The sequence below is a fragment of the Lathyrus oleraceus genome, chromosome 1 (genome assembly GCF_024323335.1).
Source record: "Lathyrus oleraceus cultivar Zhongwan6 chromosome 1, CAAS_Psat_ZW6_1.0, whole genome shotgun sequence".
Classification (NCBI taxonomy): domain Eukaryota; kingdom Viridiplantae; phylum Streptophyta; class Magnoliopsida; order Fabales; family Fabaceae; genus Lathyrus; species Lathyrus oleraceus.
The window spans coordinates 8,403,710-8,409,050 of NC_066579.1; the positions used below are offsets into that span (position 1 = coordinate 8,403,710).

The following is a 5,341-nucleotide window of genomic DNA, read 5'->3' on the forward strand; positions in this document are numbered from 1 at the left end:
ACCTCTTAAAGATTTCTCATAACCATCTAACGAAGAAACTAGTTCTAGTATAGTAAACCCAATCATCCCAACCAATAATTTTGAACTTAAACCATCCTTGTTGCAATTAGTGCAATAGAGACAATTCGCGGGTCTCGCTACCGAGAACCCTAACCAACATTTAAAAATATTTCTTCAATTAGCAGATACTTTTAAAACCAATGGAGCTTCTCCTGGGGCAATACGTTTAAGATTATTCCCTTTTTCCCTCAGAGATAAAGCCCTATCATGGTTAGATTCCCTTCCACCCAATTCCATTACGACTTGGAATAACCTTAGAAGAGTTTTTCTTGCTAAATATTTTCCCCCGAGTAAGACCGCCGTTCTTCGAAACCATATAACTAGATTTACCCAAAACCAAGGAGAATCATTGTTCGAAGCTTGGGAGAGATATAAAGAGTTATTACGAGCATGCCCACATCATGGTTTAGAAAATTGGTTAATCATTCAAACCTTCTATAATGGACTTCATTATAACACAAAGATGACCATCGACGCTGCCGCAGGCGGTGCTCTGATGAACAAACCTTACCCTGAAGCTAGTGCCCTCATCGAAGACATGGCTCAAAACCATCAATCATGGGGAGTCGAACAAGCGACAATAGAGAAGAAGGAAGCCCAAGGAGGAGTGCATGAACTAAGCTCTATAGACATGATGCAAGCTAAAATGGACGCATTAGCTCTCAAAGTCGAGCATATGTACACGAGCCCGAATACTGTAGCCGCAGTTTCGTCGAATTGTGAGATATGTGGAACCCAAGGACACCAATCCGCTGAATACAGTCTATTGAACGAAACCCACTCCGAGCAAGTGAACTACACCCAAGGGAACCCATATTCGAATACCTATAACCCTGGATGGAGGAATCACCCTAACTTCTCCTATAGAAACAATAACCCAATTCAAAATAATACACCTCCGAGACCTAGTTATCAAGCACCTAGATCAAATCAACCTATGCAACTTGTACCACCAAAGCCGAGCCTTGAGAAAATTATGGAAAATTTTATCACCGCTCAAACCCAACAAAACAAGGAGTTCATGAACCAAAACATTCATGTTAACGAATTGATTACTCAGTTAGGAACCAAGGTTGACCAAATAGTTACTCATACCAAGATGCTTGAAACACAGATCTCTCAGGTAGCTTTAAACGAAGCCCCTCAGACTGCACCTGGAGGACAATTCCCTGGACAACCTCAACAAAATCCGAGAGGACAAGCCAATGCCATTACCCTAAGAAGTGGGAACGCTTATGATGAGCCACCAAACCCAAGACTGAGTGAACCCGAAACTTCTAAGGAATGTACCAAACCCTCAGACAAAGTAAAGGAACCAGAAGAATCTGAAAACCAGGATGGTCGAGAGAAAGGAGAAGAACCTAAAGATAAAATTTGCGTACCGCCCCCGCCATATAAACCACCTATACCATATCCGCAAAGACTCAAACAAACCCATATCAATAAACAGTACCAAAAATTTATTAAAGTTATAGAAAAACTTCATGTAGAAATCCCTTTCACAGAAGCCATCACCCAAATACCTTCTTATGCAAAGTTTCTGAAAGACATCCTTACCAACAAACGTAGACTTGACGATCCGAAGCCTTTGGAATGTAATGCTATTTCCGAGGACAAATTAGCAAAGAAAGATAAAGATCCTGGAAATTTCTCCATTCCTTTCCTTTTGGGTAATCATGTCATCGATAAAGCTTTTCTAGACTTAGGAGCTAGTATGAGCTTAATGCCTCTAGCAGTTTGTGAGAGGTTAAACTTAGGAGAATTACAACCCACTAAGATGTCACTTCAGTTAGCCGATAGATCTGTCAAATATCCGATAGGCATTTTAGAAGATGTCCCTGTTAGGATAGGTCAACTATTTATCCCTACTGATTTTGTCGTCATGGACATCAAAGAGGACAATGATATACCAATTCTTCTAGGTAGACCATTCTTATCGACTGCAGGAGCCATAATAGATGTCAAGAAAGGAAAGTTGACATTTGAGGTAGGTGACGAGAAAATAGAATTTATACTTTCGAAATTTCTTATGGCACCTGTGATGGGAGATTCGTGTTATGCCTTAGATATCATTGATGAATGTGTTAGAGAATTAGAACAAAAAGAAATTATCAAGTTACCATCAACCCCCATAAAGGAAGATGATGACTTTAAAGAACCTTACATCGATGATAACCTTTACGAATGTTTATCCCTTACCCCAGATCCTATGCCATGCCCTGAGAAACCAACCTTAGAACTTAAGGAACTGCCTAAGAACCTGAGATATGAGTTCCTCGATGAAAAGATGAACCGTCCAGTTATAGTCAGTGCTACCTTGAGCCAAGAGGAAACGAACCAACTTTTAGACGTTTTACGAAGATATCCCTCAGCCTTAGGATATAATATCTCTGACCTGAAAGGTATAAGCCCATCCGTATGCATGCATCGGATTTCGCTCGAAGAAGATTCAAAACCCTCTAGGGAGCATCAGAGAAGAATAAACCCTATAATGAGTGATGTTGTTAAGAAGGAAGTTTTTAAGTTACTTGAGGCAGGTATAATCTATCAGATCTCGGATAGTAAGTGGGTGAGCCCTGTGCATGTAGTACCTAAAAAGGGAGGCATCACAGTCGTGCAAAACGATAAAGGCGAACATGTAGCAAAACATTTAGAAGGAGGATGGCGGATGTGTATAGATTATAGAAAATTAAATAAAGCAACTAGGAAGGATCATTTCCCTTTACCATTTATAGACCAGATGTTGGAGCGTCTAGCCAGACACTCTTACTTCTGTTATTTAGATGGGTACTCTGGATTCTTCCAAATACCTATTCACCCCGAAGATCAAGAAAAAACTACTTTTACATGCCCCTATGGAACCTTTGCCTACAGACGAATGCCTTTCGGCCTCTGTAACGCCCCAGCTACTTTCCAACGCTGCATGATGTCAATCTTCGCAGATTACCTTGATGGTATCATGGAAGTGTTTATGGACGATTTCTCGGTTTGCGGATTCGATTTCCACAATTGCCTTGCTAACCTTGAGAAAATCCTGGAGAGATGCGTGGAGGTAAACCTCGTGCTAAATTGGGAAAAATGTCATTTCATTGTGACCGAAGGAATAGTTTTAGGACATATAGTTTCCGAAAAAGGTATAGAGGTAGATAAAGCTAAAATAGAAGTTATAGAAAACCTAAAACCACCAAAAACAATCAGAGAAGTCCGAAGCTTTCTTGGACACGCTGGATTCTACCGGCGTTTTATTAAGGACTTCTCCAAAATAACTAAACCGTTAACCGGACTTTTAATGAAAGATGCTGAATTCATTTTCGACGAAAAATGTAATGACGCATTTAATCTCTTAAAGCAAGCATTAATCTCTGCACCTATTATGAAACCTCCCGATTGGTCGGAACCTTTTGAGATAATGTGCGATGCTAGTGATTATGCAGTTGGAGTCGTTCTAGGACAAAGGAAAGATAAAAAATTACATGCCATTTATTATGCCAGTAGAACCCTAGATGCTGCCCAACTTAAATACGCAACAACTGAAAAAGAATTACTCGTTGTAGTTTTCGCTATAGACAAATTTAGATCTTATCTAGTAGGAGCAAAAACTATTGTTTACACCGATCATGCTGTCATTCGTTACCTATTAAGTAAAAAAGATGCCAAGCCCAGGTTACTCCGATGGATTCTATTACTACAAGAGTTTGATTTAGACATAAGAGATAAAAAAAAGGCACTGAAAATGTAGTAGCCGATCACCTTTCTAGGCTAGAACATCTAAAACCTGAACTAGTACCCATAAACGATGATTTTGCCTATGATAGACTGATCGCTAGAGTAGAAACCATTGAAGATAATAACCTAGACCTTTATGAGCACTCCCAAAATTCCTTAGCAATAATTAACGTACCATGGTATGCAGATTTCGTTAATTACCTAGCTGCTGATATAGTACCCCCTGATCTTGACTACCACCGCAAGAAGAAACTCTTCCACGATGTGAGAAACTTCTACTGGGACGAACCGCTCCTTTTCAAAAGGGGTAAAGATGGCATTTTTCGCCATTGCGTTCCAGAAGAAGAGGTAAATAATATTATCGAGCATTGTCATTCTGCACCTTATGGTGGACATGCGAGCACCTCTAAGACATATGCCAAGATTCTTCAAGCTGGCCTATTCTGGCCTACCATGTGGCGTGATGTCTATGCTTTCATTGTCAAATGTGATAGATGCCAACGCACTGGAAACATTTCAAGACGTGATGAGATGCCTCTAAGAAACATTGAGGAAGTAGAACTTTTTGACGTATGGGGTATAGATTTCATGGGACCTTTCCCACCATCCTTAGGGAACAGGTATATCTTAGTAGCTGTAGACTATGTGTCTAAGTGGATTGAAGCTATAGCCGCACCCACAAACGACACTAGGGTAGTAATCAAACTATTTGAAAACTATATATTCCCTAGATTTGGAACACCACGTTTGGTCATAAGCGATGGAGGATCACACTTTATATCGAGAATATTTGACAAACTTTTAAGAAAATATGGAGTTAGGCATAGAGTAGCAACACCATACCACCCACAAACTAGTGGCCAAGTAGAAGTATCTAATAGGGAGATAAAACAAATCTTAGAGAAAACTGTTTCTATTTCTAGGAGAGACTGGTCTCAGAAGCTTCAAGAAGCATTATGGGCCTATAGAACCGCTTTCAAAACCCCTATAGGAACTACTCCTTACCAACTAGTTTATGGAAAATCTTGTCACTTACCATTCGAGTTAGAGCATAAGGCCTATTGGGTCATTAAAACTTTGAATTTAGACTACTTAGCCGCTGGAGAAAAGCGTATCCTGGACATTCATAAATTAGAAGAACTTAGGCAATCTGCCTACGAAAATGCAAAAATATATAAAGAGAGGACAAAAGCCTATCATGACAAAAGAATAGTAAAGAAAAACTTCAATGTAGGCGATTCTGTTCTCCTTTTCAACACTAGGTTACGACTTTTCCTTGGAAAGCTACGTTCAAGATGGACTGGCCCTTCGAAGTACCCAAGATTCTGAGATCCGGAGCCGTAGAAATCAAGAACGATACATGTAGTCCATTCATTGTAAATGGACAAAGACTGAAGCTCTATGAAGGAGGAGACATTCCAGCATACTACTCAAGCCACACCCTGATTGATCCACTGATTCATACTATTACAGGTGTATAAGTTCTAACCGTCAAGCTAATGACGTTAAACAAGCGCTGCGTGGGAGGCAACCCATGGTTTTTCTTTTCATTTTA

The 5,341-nt window shown here is 39.9% G+C and overlaps 1 non-coding gene across 1 annotated transcript; it reads right to left on the reverse strand.

The window, feature by feature from the left end:
• Window positions 1–361: 361 nt before the first annotated feature.
• LOC127116085 (small nucleolar RNA R71) lies at window positions 362–468 on the reverse strand. The gene has a single exon (XR_007801070.1). It is a non-coding gene; the product is annotated as a small nucleolar RNA R71 (small nucleolar RNA).
• Window positions 469–5,341: the final 4,873 nt, after the last annotated feature.